Source organism: Ambystoma mexicanum, chromosome 11, assembly GCF_040938575.1.
Source record: "Ambystoma mexicanum isolate Mex_15411 chromosome 11, UKY_AmexF1_1, whole genome shotgun sequence".
Classification (NCBI taxonomy): Eukaryota; Metazoa; Chordata; class Amphibia; order Caudata; family Ambystomatidae; genus Ambystoma; species Ambystoma mexicanum.
In genome coordinates, this window is record NC_090934.1 from 409,038,753 (window position 1) to 409,060,534 (window position 21,782).

The 21,782-nt window shown below is 43.8% G+C and overlaps 1 protein-coding gene across 4 annotated transcripts in view; it reads left to right on the top strand.

Annotated features, from left to right (window-relative positions):
• ARHGAP1 (Rho GTPase activating protein 1) overlaps positions 1 to 21,782 on the top strand; it is a 902,391-nt gene that overhangs the window by 31,612 nt on the left and 848,997 nt on the right. The window lies entirely within an intron of this gene.

A 21,782-nucleotide genomic window follows, 5' to 3' on the forward strand; every position in this document is an offset into this window, starting at 1 on the left:
CACCAGTCAAGATGCAGATTATACATCATCTCTGTAGACTTAACACAAGCCTTTGATAAGGTAAACGGACAAAGACTCTGGCAAAAACTTCAGAAGCGAAAATGTCCTCAGGAAATCTTGGACCCTCTAATGCAACTACACTACGAAACCTCAATCGGAGTTCGATTAAATAGAGGATGCCTCCTAAGTAATCCAATCTAAACTTGGAGAGGAGTCAAGCAGGGTTGCCCTCTCGCCCCCACCATCTACAACGTCTACATCTCTGACCTTCCAGACTTTGAACCAACTATAAGATCATTCCCGCCCAAACTGGGGAAAATCAAACTAACAAGACTCCTCTACGCGGACGATCTGATTATGATAGACCAAACTGCTGTTGGACTACAAAGGCAATTAGATAGCCTCCATCGCTATCTGCTCAAAAATAACCTGGAGATAAATGAAAGTAAAACCAAAATCATTTGCCTCCAAAACACCAAACGGAGAAAGAATAAACCAAGCTGGTTTTTAGGTGACAAAAAGATCGATGAAGTGGACTCCATCAGATACCTTGGAATCACCTTTAACAACAGTTCTATATAGGCACCGGCGCAAGAATTCCTAAAGAGCAAGATCACAATCCTGATAACACAGGGTCGGTTGCTAGACAAAGGATTTGGAAGATTCTCTATCATCGCCTTAGTTAACTCCTATAGAAATAAGGTGGTCCCGACTATAACATACGGAGTGGAAGGCCTAATCCACATGCCGTCAGAAATATGGCCAAAACTGGAAGTTAAATTCTGGTGATCGATCTTAAACTTACCCAACTCAGCTGGAACTGTGAGAATTAGCAGCGAGTTAGCTCTAACCTCACTAGAAGCGATTGTGGAATGGAAGACGCTAAATTTATATCGAAAAACCCTGCCTCCTTTCTCTGCATCCATATTTGAAGTGATCCACAGTGAAATTCCAAAGAACACAAATAAGATCTTAAACGCGAGGATCAGCAACTGTCAAAAAACACTTATAGAAATTGGTTGCTCAGAACAGGACTTGATCCTTAACCCTCTAAGAATCAGGAAAAAGCTCTTCGAAGACGACTAGATTAAAACCGAGAAAGCCAGCCAAATCAGCCTAGCTGCGAATTTACCCTCGATTCCAATAAAACTGAACCACCGAAGAGGCTACTTAAAGCAATTTCCGGATAGGTCCTTCAGAGACACGTTTTTCAGAATGAGACTGAACTTGCTAAAAACTAACGAAACTAACTACATCCAAGGAAGATCTACCGCCAAAACTTGTTGGTTCTGTGTACCATCTGAAGAGACCGATCAAACACCTGTTGATGTCCTGTAAACAATTGGAATCTATGCAAGAGTTACAGCTGTCCCCAATATTGAATGAACATCTAACAATGGACACAGAGGATTGTTGGAGGGCATTCTTTTGTGGAGAAAAAACTATTGCTGTAACCTCCATGATGAAGTCTATCATTCCAAATATGCCTGAAATTTAGATACCTAAGAGGCTGTAAGAAAGACACTGTCATGACCCATTCATATATTCACTCAACTACTTCTTTCCTCTCTGGCTCTTCTCGTACCTCCTTACTTGCACGCAATTCTCCTTTCTGGCCCTTTTCCTTCTCTGCTATGGATGAAGTGGACATAGTGATGTCAAATGTCTTCGTTTCCTATTTTGGCATTGGACGAAGAGGACAAAGTGATGTTGAATGTATTTCTTTTGAAAAAATTGTTCAATTAACTCGAATACATTTTTTTAAAAATTATAAAAAAAATGGGGAGGTGAACAGTGGATGTGTTTGCATTATACTTTCCTGCTTGGCGTCCTCTCATCCATGTTTGTGTGGATGCTAGCTATAGCAGCTGATTCAGTGCTGTAATATTGGGTATCTCCTTGATTTCAACGGTTAACATTTAACAAAATGCTGCTTGAACCTCCCTTGTATTTGGGGGTGGAGGCAGTAGAGTAGGTGCCTGCACAATATTCTTCTTAAGAGTCCTCCTCATTTTGTTGTTGGGATGCCAACTGTAGTAGCCAAATGTAGAAGCCAATATATGGGCCTGATTCACACAGCATTTTGCCTATGGGATTGCGACATTATAAAAACACTTCTGTGAATCAGGCCCATAGTGCCTTAATTAAGCTGACAATACAGTGATCTTGTTAAGAATTTAGCGGTACTGCTAGAGAGTATGCAGCATGTATTGCAAAAACATGGTTCCATGTTTTTCAATTTGGGGATCCCCCCCCAAACACCTTGTTTCCCTAGCCTTATTATCCCACCCCAAAACTCTCCCCACCTGTTTTAATCCCTTACCCACCCACCATATATACTTTTAACCAGAAATTCAACATTCTTTCGTTATTTATTTTTAGTTAAAGTTATTCATTATTTTAATTTCCTTATATTCACTTTATACCCAAAAACATTTGTGCTGATTGACTCCTTACTCGGTCAAATCCCAAGCCCCATTGAAGCTTTGAGTACTCCCAGCCATTTTACAAGGGGTTGCTAACATAATAAAGAATTCAGTTCAGCAATATTTAGTATCCCTTTGATTTTAAAAGTTAAAATTTACCAAAACACCAAATGATATGGCCTTGTTTTTGAGAGGTAGGTAGAGGTGTCTGCATGATATTTTGTTTCTTGGAGTCCTAACATCTAAGTTTATTGGGATGCCATCTATAATGACAAATTCAGCGCTGTAATATTTGCTAGCCACTTGATTTCAACGGCAAACATTCAACAAAAATGCTGCTTGAACAGCCCTTGTATTGGGGAAGTGAATACATAATTTATCTGCACTCTGTTCTCCTTGTTGGAGTCCTCCTATCCTTTGCTCTTTTGTGGGGATGCCAAATATAATAGCTAATGTCTGAGCACCCACCATCTGGAACTCGCTTCCACTAACTAGAGCACCACCTCACTTAAAGAAAGGCTCTCAAGACCTGGCTCTTCCCGTCGGCAACCTAACCGTCTTAGTGGGATCACTCGGGTGCGAACCAGTCACCCACTCCTTTCCAGGAAACTGAAGCACAGGAGAAGCAAATAGGGGCGACATAGCACTTCCTAACCGGACCTATATGATGCGCTCTGCAAGAAAATAATCTATCTATGGTTTAAGTCTACCACAACCGGACCCTCTTGCACTGCATCCAAGGGAATAGAGCTGTGCCCCTGCGGGGGATTGGCCTGCACAGCCACAAGCAAATGCAATACATATAGCCTAAACACAAATCCCCCTCAGAGGCGTAGACAGGGTAGAGCCCGAGCAGTGTAATGTCACTGCGGTGGGTCCAACTAAATTGGCTGCAGGCCCCACTTGTTAGACAATCCTGGCTACGCCTCTGATCACCCTTGGCCCAAGGGGCTTTTTCAAGTAGAATATAGCGGAGTCCCACGCAGCTGAGTACCCATGTAAAACTTGGTCCAGCCATCTCACATAGCTTGACTCGGTGACTCTCATGACTCCGGTCACTCCTTCGATACTTTCATAGCACCGGCCGCTCCTACTGATAATCAAATGTTGCTGTTGGGGACCTAGCCACTCCCAACCTCAGCTACTGTCGTAATGGCTGTAAATGCACGCACACATTTTACAACTCCTCATCACTTCTCAATCATCAGACTACGGCCTTCCAAAGGCATTTAACCTCACAGCACTTCTAGGCCATACTAATGGCAGCAAGCGCTATACAACTACCATATAACATAACATAACATGTAATATTTGGTGCCGCCTTCATGTCATGGGCTAATGTTTACCAAAAGGCCACTTAAAATGGTATTGGTTTGGGGAGGGGAGTACATCACCATTCTACACTATGCCGCCTGCAGGAAGTCATCCCATCTTTTTTTCTGGGGATACCATATATAACCGCTGATATAGCATTGTAATATTTGGTATCCCGTTGTTTTTGAGGATTAGCATTTAACAAAGCACTGCTTGAACTATCCCTTGCATCTGGATGGTGACTACTCTGTCTACACTATGAATCCTTCTTTATGAACTCCCATTGTTTTTTTTTCTGGGGATACCAAATATAATAACTGATTTAGTGCTGTAATATTTGGTATCCCTTTCTTTTTGAAGGTTGACAAAGCACTGCTTGAACTATCCCTTGTATTGGGGATGGGAGTACATAATAGGCCTACACAGTGATTCCTTTTGGAAGCCATCCCATCCTTTCTTCAAGGGGATACCAAATGTAACAGCTGCTATAGCCTTGTAATATTTGGTATCCCCTTGTTTTTCAGAGAGATAATTTTACAAAACACTGCTTAAACAATGCCTTGTTTCATGGAGGGGAGTACATCATAAGTGTAAACTGCGACTCCTTCTGGACATCATCCCAACCTTTTTTTATTGGGATGCCAAATATAATAGCCGATTTAGTTCTGTAATATTTGGTATCCCCTTCTTTTTGAGGCCTATTGTGGGTTGTCTTAACCCACTGGTCCAAGCCCTGCAACATCACTGTGCATTGCTGGCAGCAGAAACCTCAGAAAAGGCCGCTGGAAAGCATGCTGCTCGCTAGAAATCACCAGAAAGTGTGCAGTGAAAATCTGAAAAATAGGCCACCATCCACTTTTGCCTATGTCGGTGGTAACACAGGAGACCACTGCCAAAGCCAATCATTTGGCTGCCCAAAGAGCAAAATCATTGCAAAAGAAACAGGGCTGTTTGAAAAATCTGTTTTTATTTGGTGTCAAATTTGCAAAAATCATGGCTCAAAAACCACCCAAAAAGATCCAACCTTCTTATTGGGTGGTCAACATCATTCCACTTCAAGAATCTACATAACACATACTTCTGTGGACCTTATATTTATCTGTAAAAAGTCCACTTTTGAGGATTGCTTGCTGGAAGAAAGCTGTCAAAAATGGGTGTAATACCGTTACTCGCCTCTATCAGAAGCTGGCGATTTAAAACCATTTTGTACATTGAACCCAAACTATGCCTATGCCAAAGAAAGACTTGCTATCAGAAGCCTAAGAGGTGGAGATAATTCAAAACTATATTCTGGAAAGGCTTGAAGTAAGAAATTGTTTGATGTAGGTCTTAACAATGTGAGTTATATTATAAGATAAGACAATTTTTAGACATTGGGTTTAAGAGTTAAAATTTCCCACACTATGCTTCAAACAAATTCCACACCTCTCCCTGAACAAAGGAAACTTCCCCCTGCCCTTGGCTAAGAGATTGACAGGTTGGTGTCAAAAGGAACTGCGAGTGGCACCCTGGCCTGTTGCTCGGAATACAGACAAAGGAGGCCTTGGGCTAAGTAGAAATGCTAATTTGGGTGTGACTGACAAAGTGCTAGCAGGAAGAAGGACATGTGACCTCTGAGTCAGCCCAGCTCTGGAGGCGGACCAGACTGAAATGTGGATTTAACATGGGATTACATATGTTTTAGAAAAAATGCTTATAATAAATTGCAAACTGACAAAAATGGGAAACGTTGAGATTGTTAAAATGAAAAATTCACTCACAGTTTAAGACTAAGCTGGAATCCGTGCGATTTTCTGAGACTAAACCCCGGAATTTATTGATATTGTAGCTACTGTGTTTATGCTAGAAACAGGAAAAATGACAAATGTGCTCAGAGGGGTGTGCATGCATTTATAAAAATTGGTACAGAATTAATATTGAGAAACGCACCAAAAGCGTGACTAAGTTGTCATTTCTGAACCAAAGCTCTTAGGAAGATGAGAGTTGAACAGAAATGTACCTTAATTAATCTGTGATGTGTATATGTAATATTAACAATTTCTGCCTATTGTAAAGATGTTTTTTAATGAAAAATAAGATGTACTGTACAGAGAAAAGGGGAGGGGTTTTCACTTAAGCCATAAAGATGACACAGAATAACACACTGCTCCTTTCCCAAATTAGGGGACCGGGAATCCTCTGTCCTATCGGATCCTTAGAGGGTTGGGCATAGAGAATCAGCCTCCCCACCCACTTTGGAAATATATAAATAGGGACTGCTGAGGACAGGCAAGACGCACACTTTCCACTTCAACTGATTTCTTGGCGAAGCACCCTGCAGGAAGATCCAGACATAGATCCAGAAACCAGACTCCAGAACTAAGCTCTAAAACCAAACTGTAGAACCTGGAAGCAGGGAGGCCTAACCCACAAGCTGAACCTTTTTCAGCTGGGCTTCAGAACCTTTTTTGCAACCTGATCCTAACCCCTGAACTTCCAAGGGACATCTCAAAATCCAACAGCCTGGCTGAGCTGTTTTGCTGTTCTAGCTAAGAACCCTGTGCTAGAACTCCGATCCAGACCCAGAGAGCAGAGCTGTATCCAGAACCCGTCGGATCCAGTCCATGAGGTCGTGCAGACCGCAGTGCCTTGCTGGGAGCAGAACCCAGTGCTGAGACCTGTCCGGTGGTGAGAGAACCCCAGCCAAACCCTTGACTGATCTTTGACGGGGCCCACTCCATTCCAAAGCCATAGGAGTGAGTATCCAGTCTAGAACTGTACATAACCAATCTCTTAGTTTAAAGTAATCCTATTCCATTCATTTGAACCTGTCCAGAACTGCATTATAGAACCTCTTTTGTCTATCCTAAGTTCTTCTCTCATCCACATAATTCTTGATAATTGTAGCAATAATCATCTTTGTGCTGATATTTTTCTGAAGAGGGAGAAGTGTTTTGACGGACAGAGATCAGAGCGGAGGCGCCGCTGTTCTGGTGGCTGCCCGTTGAGTGGCTTGCTTCTTCATAGCCCCTTAATATAAGTCCATATTGATTCTGACTCTTTAAAGCACGATCTGTCCTTTTGAAATCTTGATTCTATTTCTGAAAAACCTACCTTCACAAAAACCTCTAACTTTTAAACCGCATGTCCTAGAACCAAAATTTAACTGTCATTCCAATTCCTTATAGTTTTGCTGTAATCGCGTTTCCCGCACGCGGAAAAGTTGCCGCGAATTGCATTTTGGTTAAATTTCACCACATGTCACAATAGCTGTTTCTTGTTTTCAACTGCTGAAATTCGTTTTCAATCTGATAATCATGCATGAATCAATGCTAGTGTTGACCTGAACCAGTCCAAAGTAATTTCACTAATTCTGAATCCATTTAGCGAATATTAAAATCATTTTTAGCATTTTTCCATGCATTACATACCACCTTTATAAGCAATTGACCTGTTTTAAAATATCATACCTGTTCTCTCTAAGCTTGCTGGGGGAACTGGGATTGAACTGCATTGTTGATTAATATCCCTGAAACATGTGTGCTCTCATTTCCATCTCTTTATATTGCATACTGGGGGGAGTGAGTAATAACAGGGGGGAAAAAGTGATTATATTTTCTTTTGTGAAAATCATATAAAGTTTATTTCTGTGTTGCATTTTTCCTATTATTGCATTTCCTTGAATTCATACAAAGTATTCTCTGCCACAGTATCCTTCCTATTCCTGCTCCTAACTGATTAAAGAGATTGTTGATATTGTAATATTCCCCATTGCTGATCATTGTTCATATTCATGTGTGCTATTCAGATATTATTCATATTCATAAAAGTGTGATATATATAGTCAATTATTCAAATCTTTTAATTTGCAAAACAAACCTACTTCTTGGCTCAGTGAGGTCGGGGAGATCCAAAGAGAGGGGCGTTATATAAGGGTTCATCATCCAGATTTAAGGAACTTTTGACATAAAAATATATAAATAAGGGTTTCCGTTGGGCATCCCATACTAGGCATTGACTTAGTTGGAATGCTGGATTGAAGTCACTTACACTATTGTGTAATATATCTCTTGATTTGACACTGAATTAGAAAGGGGAGTAGAGTATTTGTTTGTATTATATTGTCCTTCTTGGAGTCCTCCCATCCATTTTTGTTGGGATACCAAATACAATAGCTGATATAGTGTTGGAATATTTGGTATCCCCTTAATTTTGAGGGTTCACGTTTAACAAAACACTGCCTGAACTATCCCTTTAATTGGGGAGGGGAGTACATCATTTCTGTGCACAGTGACTCAGGGCCAGCCCAAGGGGTGCTCGGGGCACCAACACACAATGTGGCAGGGATCACCCTGATCGGGGTCACACAAGGCCGCAGCTGCCGTAGGCTCCCGGAAAAGCAGCTGCACTGCGATCACACAGAGGGCCAGTGGCCTGGAGGCACCCAGGTTACACATGCTGGTCTGGGGGCAGCCAGACCGCACCTAGACTAGCAGGGCCGCAGGCCTGTGATCACACGGGGTAGGCCTGCAGGCCCAACACAATGAGACACAGAGACAGAGTGCCATTAAATTTGGTCTACCGCCGTTGTATTGCACATGCATGCAGAGGCTCCTTCTTTTCCCAATCAGTTATGAGGTTGTCATGACACACCCTTAGAGGAGCAATACATGTTCTTAAAAGGGGAAACCCCCACAAACCCTCCCACTGAGCTGTGCTTTTCACCACTGAGCAGCAGAGCACTTGCACTGTGTAGCTCTCAGAGAGAACACATTCAAACTTAACAGAACTCAACTGAGCAGCATCTAGAGGCAGCACGCACACTGAGTAGCACTCACAAGCTGCACTACAATGGGAATCACTCACATTATGCAACACCGCCAAACATTACACCCACTGGGCTGTACTCTCACCACTCAGCAGCAGAAAACTCACTGAGTAGCTATCAGAGAGACAGAACTCATACTGAGCAGTACCCAGAGTCAGCACTCACAATAAAAAGCGCACCCAATTAGCAGCAATACAACTGAACAGATCTCACTTGGAGAAATCATTCCCACTGAAGAGCACTACAAAGGGAGGCATGCACAGCAACACAAAGCAGCAACTACACTGTCAGCCAGCATTCACAAAGGGCAAGGGTCGGACAACCTTAAAAGCAGCACTCAGTAAATACTCGTGCAGAGACACCCCAAAGGGGGGGGGGCAGAGAAGTACTAAGACACAGAGCAGCACAATCAGTCCCTCTGAGATAGGACTCCGAAGGAACATCACTCTGAAAAAGCAGCACGTTCCCACGCACTATGCATGCAATGAGAAGCACTCAGCCCCTGGATCCTCCTCTCAGCGCATAACGGGAGCTTCTGCAGCCCAATGCTTACTGGAAAGAGACACCCCGCCCATCTTTTTTCCCAAAGCAAAGTGCTTTTTTGTCCACATGCATGTTGATGGCTGCACACCTAGCAGTGGGAGTGTAATTGGAGTGACTAATGTTCCCTTCAGGATGGGGAAAATAAAACCTCAATCATACAATTCATACTCAAAATGTAGCTCTGAGATGTATAATATATCTATTGTCAGTCTGGTTTATTGTGCGATTTATCTGCGTTTCATGTCATCCCTGTAAAATGAAATATTATTTGTATGTATTTTACGTGCCTGCCACCGCTAGGCCACACCCTCTACAGTGAATCCATCTTTCGGGTCAATTTCTCTAATGTAGTATTCCAGAGTATTTTTTTTCAATTTCCAGGCATATTTTGTGTACCCATGTCCATCACTGTTGGCAGCTGTGATTCATTAAGATACAAATAACCATATAACCAACTAAGTTTCATTCAACTCAATGCAGTTCAGCTGACTGATCAAGTTACAGTGGCGTACTGAGCGGGGTGGGGGAGGCACGCTGCCACCCCACAAGCTCTTTTGAGAGCCTGACCGGGATTTTCGTCAGTGGGCCACCTCTCCCGTTCGGCACCTAAATGAGGGTGCCCAACAGGAAAGGTGTCCCACTGGCAGGCCAATGTGTGCAGAGTATTCTTGCCCAGCCTGGTAATTGTCCTAGCAGCAGGATACCTTACCGTTTCCAAAACCTCTGCCGGGACAATGTCCCAAGGAGCTCTGGGCAGTAGCAGAGGGGCTCTCAAGTTGCTCTGTGTCAACAGAGCATTTCAATGTGAGCCATTAGGCACTGATGGGAGGGAGGGGGGGAATATTAGCAGGGACTTTTGTCCCTTTAGAAATGTGCATGGGAGGGAGTGATCAGGTGCAAGAAGGTTGCATAATACTGCAGGCTTTATCAAATAATGACTATGGCTTTACCCAAGGGTTATTTGTTAGGCTCACATTCATCTGCATGATGCTATTGTGACTTTGCATGCAGGATGGGGAGAATACAACTAAATCCATCCTCTTATTGCTCAACATATTTCTATAATGTATACTGTAAAGTTAATAATGAAAGAGTAGTTTCTTATGTAATATGCTTTGCTTCCAAGGCATTGCTATAAATAAAGTATTATTTAGGCACATGAAATGCAAAGGGAAACCTTAATAAATATCTATATAAACTAAATCTGTGAAGATGTGCTCAGTTGCTTAAATTGTCCACATCCCGGTTTCATCATTTAACCAAAGTGTGTGATCCTGGGCAGATCATGTAATCTGACTGTGTCTTCTCTGCAGCTCTGTAAGTGATTTCCGTCAAAGCTTATGTGTTAATGTATCATGCTGTTATTTTAAAAAAAAGCGCCTGACTTGCACCATATAAAATAGTGCAATTTAGATATTATGCGCCACAAAATTATTTGCCACTTGGCTTACTTATGACGGCTTATTCTAAAGTCACTTTCATGGTGCCTCCAAGTATCAAAGACTGATGATGCTCCTTGCAATGTGCTTTCTGTGAAGGAATTTCTGTTGGTGCAATACATATGCAAATTAGGAGATGTGCATGAATTTTGGTCCAGAGCACCTGGACAGAGCTCTAATAGATGAGCTCCCTGCATCTTTAATGATTTTGCAGTTTTTTGTTGTGTTAAAATGCCATATGCCACTAGTAATGTTACCAAAAAAGTAGATTGGGACAGGATTGGGTGGTTTGTGGGCGCGAATGAGACAACCTGGAATTGTGTGCACTGCATTTGAGGGGAAAGTAGCAGGAGTTTCATCATGGCTGTCCCCCCAGCCTCTCTTGCAATGCTGGATACTCCCCTGACTGGAACTCATGTGTTATGCCAGTGTTATGAAACATTTGATACCCCATACCGAGGCTCGGAACTCTCCTACTTTGGTCTGCGATCTATGAAGACAGCCGAAGACAGGGAATACCGGATTGGTATGGGATACCAAATATTACATCCTCGCGTTTTAATGCAAAGCTTTCCCTAAGAATGACCAGTGTTCTATCTATTATAGCAACAGAGGCAGCTCGCTTGGTGCTCTGCTGCTTATGTCTGTGACAGCTCGGAAGAAGTGCCGGTGCTTAGACTCACAGGGGTGTTGCTAGGGCTTAATGCAGCCAACCGGCGATGATCCTGAAGACCAGGGGATACCGGATCGTTATGCGATACCAAATATTACATAACACTGCCATCTTCACCCTTATCCAGTGGTGGAAATGAAAACAATTGGAGGAGGGGGGTGTCCCACAAGTGCCGGGGCATGGGTGAAGGGGGTGGTGCCCAAAGAGGTGGGGCTCGGGGGCGAGCTGGCAGTTGACCTCCGATCAAAGGAAATGTCCAAGATAAAGGCTTAAAACGGCACAATTTCTTTCATGCTGCTTCTTTTCCAAACTATAGATCAATTCCACTTACATGGCACTGGTGATGCTACTTCACTATGTTAATAGTTTTGACCAGTGTTGCTGAGTAAATATTCTTTAAAATGCACAATTTAAAATGCACAATTTGCATACATTTCATTAAAAAAAATCCCCCTTAGGTACTATTCAAACAGGGTCAGAAAAGGAATGAATTGCCATTTCCATCTATGGGCCACTTTTTCATTTCAATTTTATTGCCCAGTCTGACCCGCACATGTACACAGGAGCAAACCGTACCAGCCATCTGTGCACCTAAACTACCAACAGCAATGTTAGTCTACACTGTGATCTGAGCTCATGCAGAGGAGTATTTTAAGCAGACTATGAAGAATCGTTAAGAAGAGCAATTTCTCTAGCTAATGGTGAAAGAGCAGATTGTCTGTGTGGAAACCTTTTTTTGTTATCAATTTTTACAAAATGAAGCAATTCAAGTTCTCCAGTGCATTTGCTTTGTTATGAAGTTCATTAGCTATGTAGTCGCGTCTTTCCTCTCATCATTTTAGACGCACAAGTGAATTTTTCTTTATCGGTCAGATCCTTTTTGTCACTTATGCGACCAGGCCAATAATTTTGAAGAAACCCACCACTGCGATGACCCAGTTCGTCTTTTCACGGCTTATTAAGTGGGCCCACCATGCCTGTTCATCATAAACATATGCGTTTTTAAGCAGGTGGTTTAGTCATGTTCTTTCTTTTGAGAGGCCTGTACAGGATAGAAGGAGATGCCTTCTTGTCTCGATTTGATTATCTTGGGTGCAGAAGGGCATTTGTTTGAGTCCACCTGTCGCCTGATCGCTAAGATCTCGTTTGTGCTGATTAAGTTCAGGCGAAATATCATGAAACTTGCTCTTGGAGCTTTGCCTGGGATTTTCACGAGGTATGGTATAATCTTGTTTACTTATTTTGGATTATATGGCAGATCCTTTGTCAGGCTGCATTCAGTGTCTCTATCCAATCTATTTCTAGGATCTTTTTATTGACTTTCCCTGGATTGGAGAGGAGTTCCTCTTCTGAACTTCGATTCTTTTTTTTGTTTGTTTTTGTTTTTTTCTCCTTTTTTTTTTCTCCCTTGAGCTCCTGTTCTTTGATCTCCATTTTATGAGCATTTGGTTTTCATCGTTCAACATTGCTCTGATTATCTCCAGAATTGATTTCGCAGCCAGTTGAATGATCTTCCTGTAGACCGCTTCTTTCAACGGTTGCTTTCAGGGAGGACAAACTCGGTTCACGTCGAATCAACACCATAGGAGTCGACTGTTGCAATGACCGCGCTTGGCGCCAAAGGAGTCCCTCAATCCATATGGTGTCCGGAAGTGATGGCATCGCTTCAGCTCCAAAAACTATACTTGGATCACCTTTGATGTAAAGAATTTCAGGATTGGCATTAATGAGAAACGTCCAAACTTTCTGTTAATGATTTTTTTTGGACTGTTAAGGTTCTCATCTTTGCTCGTAGATGGTCTTGCTTTGGTGTTTCAGCTCTACTGTTGCTCAGTATTATCCCCAAGTATTTGAAACTCTTGACGTTTTCCAGCCTGTTACCCTCCATGAACAGTTTGAGACTTTTTTTTTTATTTCCCTTTTTTCCCCAAACAACATTACCTTCTTTTTTTGTTTCGTTTTGTTCCAAGTTGTCTCTCAGGTAGATCATCAAGTTATCCATCTGTCTTTGTAACCCGACAGGGGTTTGGTCAAGCAGTATTATGTCGTCCGCATAGAGGATTCTTGGGATTTTTGTATTTCCCAATGACGGTGGAAAGGCTCGAATTAATTCCTGGGAGTCACTATATAGTAAGCGATGTAAGAGTTGTATAAAGATGGTACTCGAGGGCATCCTTGCTTCACCCCACGCGCTGTTACGATCTTATCTGATAAAGGGCCAGCTTTGTTTAGCCTTACTCTCATTGAGGTCTGGGAGTACAAAGCCTGGATAGGCTGTAAAATTGATCTCGGGCACCTTCGATGGATCAGTTTTTGCCACAAGATTTCTCTATTCACCCTGTCGAAAGCTTGCACCAAGTCCACGAAGATTGGACATAATCGTGTTATTAGAATGTTTGCTGAAGTTCCCAGTCCACGAACGAAGCCCGCCTGTAGTGGATCATAATTATCAGATGCAAAGGTCCACTCTTGGAAGCCCTCCAGAGCTAAGGAGCCAAACATTTTGCCGATGGTATCCAGTAGAGCGATAGGGCGATATTGCCTTGGAACATTCTTGTCTCCTTTTTTTAAAGATTGGCACTATGATGGCGTTTTTCCATGTTGAGGGTATTGCACTGCAGTCTACGCAGTCCTGGAATATCTCACTTATCAGGGATGCCCAGGCTTCCCGGTGCTGTTTGAGGTTATAATTAGTTAACCCATCTGGACCCGGTGCTCGAGAGTTATTTAATTTTCTGATCTTGTCTTCTATAGTCTTCTTGTCACTGGCGATGTTCCAGCGCACTTTAACAGATGGCGTGTCAAGGAGGCATTTGTTTCCCAATGATTTTATATTATTCCTTGTGTGAAATCCAAGCTTGTTCAGCCACGTTGTTAGTGTTGTTAGTGTTGTTGATTCATTTGCACCTGGCTTAATCGGGGTCCACAAGACCTTGGAGTTTTTGCCACTCAGAATGCGCAGCATTGCTTCCGAGTCTGCTTGCTATAAATGTACTCTTTGCTGCCGTATCCAGGTTTTGTAGTTTTTTCCTCCTTTTGCTTTAGTTATTAATAATGGATTTTTAGTTTTTTTCATCAAGTGTTTGCTGTCTTACCATTGACCTTTTAGGTACTAAGAGTTTGTTGTACACGTGGAGCATTGATTTTAAGGTGTCAGAGCTCTGCAGTTTGTTAACTTTGTGTACTTTGAGGAAGGGCTGATGGGCAAGAATTTCTATGCCTCTTTTTTTCCCCCATGGTTCCTTTGCTTGGCGATAGTCAGATGTCAAGAAGACATTTTCTTTTAGTCGAAGACGTGTATTCCCCTTAAAAGGTTCCAGGTTATTAAGCATGCTTTCCCTGTTCAGGTGTGACTTTCCAGTGGGTTGCTAGGTTATGGTCATTGTTTAAGGTTCTCACGACTTCAAAGTCTTCAACTTGCTCCAGCAATTTTCTTGAGACACACGTGTGAACTATCATGAGACCCACTCCTTTTCCCATCTCGGTACTGATGGTATTTGGTTGTTTTTTATTTTGTGGAGGTTGTGCAGATCGTATCCATCCATTAGCAGATTCCATTTTCTGCTCCTAAGATATGAATGCACTCTCGAATGAAGGTGTGCCTCCTTTGCCCCCTCCGTTACGCACACTGCATTTAAGTCACCCGAAATTATTGTGTGATCGATTTTGTGGGTGGCGTTGGCTTCTTTAAGGGTGTCTTCTATGGCGTGTAAGTATTTGTCGGCATCAGTTCTGGCCGGGTTCCACTAAGTGTTGATTAGGAGAATCTTTTCAAATTTAGTTGGATCTTCTTGGGGCTCTTGTCTATTCCACAAAACTAAGACTGCTTGAATTAGTTCTGTGGCTTGAAAGGTAGAATCTAGCGTTCACTTGCTTCCTGCTCTTATGGCGGTTAGGAGCCTGGAAATGGGCCTACCAACCTCCCCCTTAATTGCTGGTGAGAGTTGCAGGTCATATCCATCGAGGTAAGGCTATTGTAGTTAACCATGTCTCTTGGAGACAGACAAAACCTAGACAACTTTGATAAACGTCCAAGATCGTAGTTAAATGTCCGAATCCTCAGGTATTCCATGAGCACATTGAGTTTTTCCTTGGTGCAACTCTTCTTCTGACTTCCCCTAGGTCAAGCCCCGAAACCTCCCTGCATTTCGATGTTGGTGGCTAGAAGAATTTATAGTTTTTCTGGACTCTTGAAGTCCAAATGTTCTGCTTTGGGGGTTTGTTGCTCATTTTCCTCTCTACGCCTGTGCTGGTGGTTTCTCGGAATCTCATGCTCTTTGTTTGCCACTTTATCGTCTTCGGTTCTCCCGAAGGCAGGGCCTCGTGGGAATCGGAGAGTCCGCTGTCTCGCCTTGTTGGCGAAGATTCATTAAGGGTCCGTTCATATGATGGACGGGGTTCACAATTTCGAAGATACCCCTTCCGACTGTGGTTGGGCGTCCTTATGTAGGTTCTTGTGCATCTATAGTCTTATGTCCTTAAATTTTTATAGTCTTATGTCCTTCAATTTTGTATTTCTTGGTGAGCTTTTCTGCCCATGTATCTTTCTCTCTCTTGATTCATATCAAACTTTTGTCTCTTTGGTTCATGAATCTACTAAATTTCATAACCCATCCTTTTGAAGTCCCCTATAGAGTTTCTGAAGAGGCTTCTTATGTTAGTTGCTTCAATATGGAGATAGGAGCACTCTTTATTATCTTCCTCCCCTCTTGGTTTAACTATCAGGATGTCCCCTGAGTGCAGTCTTTTCAGGCTTGCAGTTTGTTCACAAAGTTGTATAACCTTCCTTCGGTTGAATACTACATTATTTGTTCTGTTGGAGATCCATTCAAGTCTAAAGATACCCTTTTCTTGTGTGGTTCTGCTGCTTAATGAACTCCCTTTTTGAGTTTTCCTTGTCTTTGCTTAGTCCGTCGGGTACGGGAGAAATACCTCCCTACTGAATCTCCCACTCTCTCGTATGACCTAGAGTTATTCCTGGTTTTCTCACGCCTCACTCTGGATTTCTCGCTTGGCCTTTTATACTGAGCTTTGGCCTCTTTACTTTGGCTTTCGCGGGGGTGCCCCCGTCACCCCCCTATGTTCCGCCTGGGGGCCGGAGTACCGATCTTCCTTTTTTGGTGGTGGATTTCTTCTTGCTTCCTTTATCCATTTTTTCCGTTTAGGTTCCATTTTCTTTAGTTCATCCTGCAGGCCATCTGTTTTTCTTTTTACAGCTGGCATGGGAGTTAGCTCTGATTCAGAGTCTTCACTCGGGTAGACACTTAGCTCCAGTAACTCCTTCATCTGTTTGTTGTCTACAAAGTTCATGGGCAGAGGTTCAGTTCTCGTGGTCTCTTGTGGTAAATCCCCTTTTTATTTTATGTTTAATTTCAGTGTTGTCTTGTGGGTTTTTTTTTTTTTGTTTTTTTTTTGTTACATTTTTTTGAGGGTCGGCTTTGGTTTTCACAACATCCTGAGCCACTGCCCTGTAACCTGTTCCCTTTGTGGTTTCTTTATTCCCTCTAAATACCATCACATACTTCGCTATTCCTAGCCCGTTTTGTCCAAAGATCCCGTAGGATGCCTTGGGCCCTTCGTTTGGATCCCGCAATGGTTTTCGCAAAGGATTTTGCTGGGGTAATGGCTCAATAAGAACCAAAGGCCCTAGAGCTCTTGCAATGGCCCCATTCTCCCTTGGTTTCTTTTGCGCAGGCTCCATCTCTTGTGACTGCATATCTGGGATAATGCCTTCCGATACGTAAGCTGCTCTACCCTTGGCTTGGGTTAGTTCCAGTACCTCCTTTTGGGTGCCCGCTGATGTGGCCACTTCGGAACTCTGTTCAGAGGAATCTCGTACTGGTGTTTGAGTTGAACTCGGTTGCTGTTGCATGTTCTGAGTGTCTGGTGTTCTCCTGATTTTTGGCTTTAATATAACGCCCCAGATGGGTTCGTTTTGAATGCGTGGATGACATTATTGCTGAGTTGTCTTTAAGGGCTTCATTCATTGCCTCGTATAGTTTACAAAAAGGGGCTAGCGCAATTGTGACTGTTGGCATAATGGACATAAAGTTTTTTTTTGAAGGGGTATCTGGAGTTGAAATTTCGCTGAGCCATCTCCTTGTGCGAGTCATCTCCAAGGTCCGCCCATGCTGAAGGGTTAATTCCAGTTTTTTTGTTTTTGTTTTGTTTTTTTTTTTTAATGGGGGATCTAGCTTTCTGTGATTCTTCTTTTTCAGCCACGTGTGGAGATGCCATCCTGTTTTGAGTCACCTCATTTGTTGTCATTCCAAGCTCTTGCCTTGGTAGGCTACTTTCATTAGACGATGCAGGTATGGAGTTTGGTTGACTTTTCTCTAAGCCAACCTCGGTTCCCTGCTCTGGATTTTTAGTCCTTAGGCAGGCAGCCGTTTATTTTGATGATGGTGGATCCGTTGTTGCGACCGTTATCTCTGGAATGCGATTCTGTAGAATGTCCTCACTTAATTGGCCATCAGACCGTCCTTTTTCATTTTTATCAATGTTGGTGTTTTAGGCAGGTCCTCCCCCCGGCCCGTAGCTTTTATTTTTTAATATTTTTTTCTGCCGTTGCAACGGGCCTGTAGGGGAAGATTGTCTGCTGAGCTTACTTTTAATGTAGCCTGGGCACCAACAATTGCTGACGTGTGACAGGCTTCCGACCCTGCCAGCATTTCGACATCTGTCAGTTCAACAGGAAGCTGCTCCCTATATTGATTTTTGTAGCAAATAAATGTTTCAACATGCTAGATGGCACTGATTTTTGCTGTAGAGAGAGAAGACGAGAGGTTTCGTTTTTAACGTTTTTAGGCGCCAACATGGGGGGGGGGGGTGCCTGAGTCTTTTCTTCTGATTTGTAGCCCGCTGTAAGAATTACCTTTTTTTTTCAGCACTTTGGCCAGGCATTATCCCTCGGGGGCCCGTCTCCTCTCGGCAAGCGTCTTCGGTAGGCAGGGTTGAGGTAGTGGCTTGCCTAGATCTTTAATTTTTTGGCTTTTTGCCTTCTTAGACGTTCAGGAGATCGCAAAGCCTACTTCCCGGGATCGTGTGGTCCTTTGTCTTCAGATGTTAATTGGGCTAATGAGTTTCCTTCTTCCACGTTATCTACACAATACCCCCATGCGTTATTCCTTGTCGGTGTATCTGGAGTTGTTGTTAAATCCTCTCTGATGACAATATCGTGGACTTCGATATTTACTTTCATGTTCGTTTTTTTTTTTTAACCGCAAGCGAGCAGCACGTAGGAGGGGCTGGGGGAGAGCTGCCTCCTGACCTTAGAGCGTCGCCCATGAGCTTAACCCGGAGTTGACGGTGTTTATAGCAATGGAAACAATATTTCCAGCTTCAGATAGTCTTAGAGTTGCTTTCTTTGCATTCATCTGGGCACGCTGGCTGCGTTGTAGTGGTCTGTTTTCTTTCTTTAAAGACCTCCCCCCCCCCTCCAGTGTGTCACACACTAGGTTCTCTCGGGAGACGCAGCTCTTACCTTTAATCTTCTTGCTGCCCCCCTTCCTGATAGGAGTTGCCATTGACTGCTTGAAGTTGGCAGGGCACGATTCTTGCTCCATAATCCTATGGTGTCTGCTGCGCAGACTTCTGTTTTCGTCCATTGGTGCCCCGACAGCCACAGACTGCAACAGACTGCGTCCCGTTCAGCTTCCACGACACTGTTTAATGCGCTTCCGATGGATGAATGGAGCGCGTAGAAAGACTGCAAACCAAAGGGAACGTCTGACTGCAACAGAGTGCGTCCCACTCAGCGTCCACACACTGCCATAAGCAACGTTTTTCTTTTACTTGAACCACACCCAGCCCAGCTCCTGCAGCTCCCCTCTGAAAGCATTTGGGTGGCTGCATCGTGTGGGATAGTTTAAATGATAATGGGGGGCATTTACTTATTCATGCAATGTTTGTCGGATACAAGTATCCGACAAACATTGCTTAAATAAATAATCCGGGTCCATGTATCTGAAAACATTGCATAAGTAAACCGGGTCGTGGCTGAGGACTTTAACTTCCTCTGATGACCCCATGCACCCTGCACAGGGTCACCAGAGGAAGTTAGTTTGCTTTTCCTGCAGCTGTGACCTGTATCAAAGTCCTGCTGTGTACACGTAGGGGGGCGGAGCCATCAGAGCGCTCATGGCAGCAATGAGATGCTCAGCTCCCCTACTCCGTGCCGCCTCTTTCTTTTTTCAAAGTAACCCAGTGCAGAGCATGAGTTTGGGGTTTGCGGCGACTGACTCTGGCCAGATCCGGCTACACAACTGGTGCGGGATTTCAGACCTGGCAAGAGCCGGCCCAATGACCAACGCTGCAGTTATCTGCGCAACACGGCTTTCACTGTTAAAACAGCAATGGGCTCACTACGACAGCATGCAGTTCCCGTGGTATGATTTCTGTAACTTTACTGCCTTTACGAGGTGAGGGGTTCTGAACTTTGCAGGGAGATGTGCCTGACTTTACTGTTCATTGCTGCCAGTGCATTGACCCCCCCACCCCCCTCTCCTCCCCAATATTTCTTTCTCTCTGTATAGGACCGACTTCCTTCATTTCCCTGCGACTTCCTTGATTTACCTGCGTTGTCTCACTATTCTAGCAAAGCAACACGCAGGCACCTAGTCACAGTGAAAATGCAAACTCCTATGTAGTCTTTCGAGCAAGATAACAGTGAGTATTTAGCCCTAAAAAATAGCCATACTGTAGGCAGAGGTCTTTAATCTGTAGGGTGTGTGAGATCTAGGACAGCGAGAAAAGAGGAAATGCATGCTCAGTCAGTGCAATGTGATGGGGGCACGGGGAATAAATGCAGCCTGGACTTGCGCTTTCCTGCATTTGGATCGCGTGTCCATGCTGCGTTATTTCCATCTGGTGCCGCCAGCATCTCATTGCCTGGTAAGGGATGCCGCTTCTCGGTGCACCACAGTTGGAGGGAGTGCCGGGAAGCAAGCGTTTCAGGCCTTTGTCAGTACCTCTGCTTCCCTCTCTCCCTTTTGGATCCTAACGCGTGGTGAAAGGTGAGCAGGGGGGGTCGGATCACTAAAATGCTGGTTCCCCCTGCACTCCTCTCCTTCTGTGCCCCACCTTGCTTGGCCATGGGGGAAGAGGCGAGTGGCGACGGAAGCACGCATTTCCGGTGTTGTATGATATCCAGCTCCCCCACAGCAGATTGCTGGGCTCTCCAGCAATCTGCTGTGGGGGAGCCGGATATCATACAACACCAGTCCCCCTGCTTTGATTGTCCCTCTGCCTCGTCACCCCTCTGGTCCTTGGGATGGCGCTGGCCGGGTCCGAAATCCGGCATCAGATTTCTGGCCAGATCTCGGGACCCGGCCTACCTCAGCCATGACCAGGCTTTACCAAGCCCCTAGCTTTGCAGACGGAAGCTGGGGGCTCGGTGACCTAATCTAAACAGTGCTCCTTTCCCCAGCTGTCACTCGTGCATTTCCTGGCTCTGTTTGCTCATCCCGTTCGTTGAGACACCATGGAAATCGATGGGTCATGAACATCACTGTGGCGGGGAGGGGGTTGGGCAATGTTGAAAGCAGGCATTCTACATGCTGGACACATTGTTCAAATGTGCGTTTTTACACATTCAAAGGAAAAAGTAATTTCCAAACTCAAACGCTGCTGAAACTTGCATTCACTAGTTTTCTTTGAGATGTGTTTATTTTTTTTTCTTATTATTTTTTTATTTGAGCACCACACCAATACTCTAAATTTGTGTGCCCCTTGCTTTGTGTTTTTTAGCACAAGTTATATTTATAAAGGTGTTAAGTTTACAAATAAATGCTTCCGTTGTCCTGACGGCAGTTATTAGGACAATAAACTGGGTTCATGGGTGCCAAATGGAGGCAGAAATACCCCAACCCATCTCTTGGCCAAACACATTTTATAGCACTTCCTTTTTTTATAAGTGATTGCAAAAAGTCATTCGATTTAACAAGTTTTGCATATTTTGTTTTTGTTTTTATTGTTTCAACCTTAAACACAGTCTCCGCAATGGTCTGTTGACCTTCTGGGCTACCCAGGGAGCCCTCTACTGATGTACTAAAATCACTGCATTACCAACAGTAGTTTGGGTGCACCGCTGCCATAGAAGTGATTTTAAAGGGGAATTCATGTATATCATCCTGCTTTGGGTGCCAGGCCTTCGCCTGCATGTTGCACCATATGTAGCAGAGAAGCCAGGGGCCCTCGTGTCTGGCATGGCAGCTGCGGCAGTCTGCTGCTATGTCAGCGCTTTCACCTAACTGCAGTATAAACTACATGGCTATTACTCAATGTTTCTGAACTACCGTGTCGTATTCTATTTAAGATATGTAGATGAATGATTGGAATGCCAGCAGGCTGGACTTCTCAACTGTTAAGGGAAAAATATAGCAAGCTGATGCTCTTGCTCTTTCGCTTCCTCTATTATTTTTTCCTCTCTGTGACTGAGTATGAGTCCTGTTTTCAGGTATGTGTTCCGGCTGCTCTCTCTGCCAGCTGGGGTGGACTGGCCTATAGCGAACTTTGGAGATTTCCTGATTGAACCCTGTACTGTAGGCCCCTTTTGTGTGCGGGGGAGGATATGTGCCAAC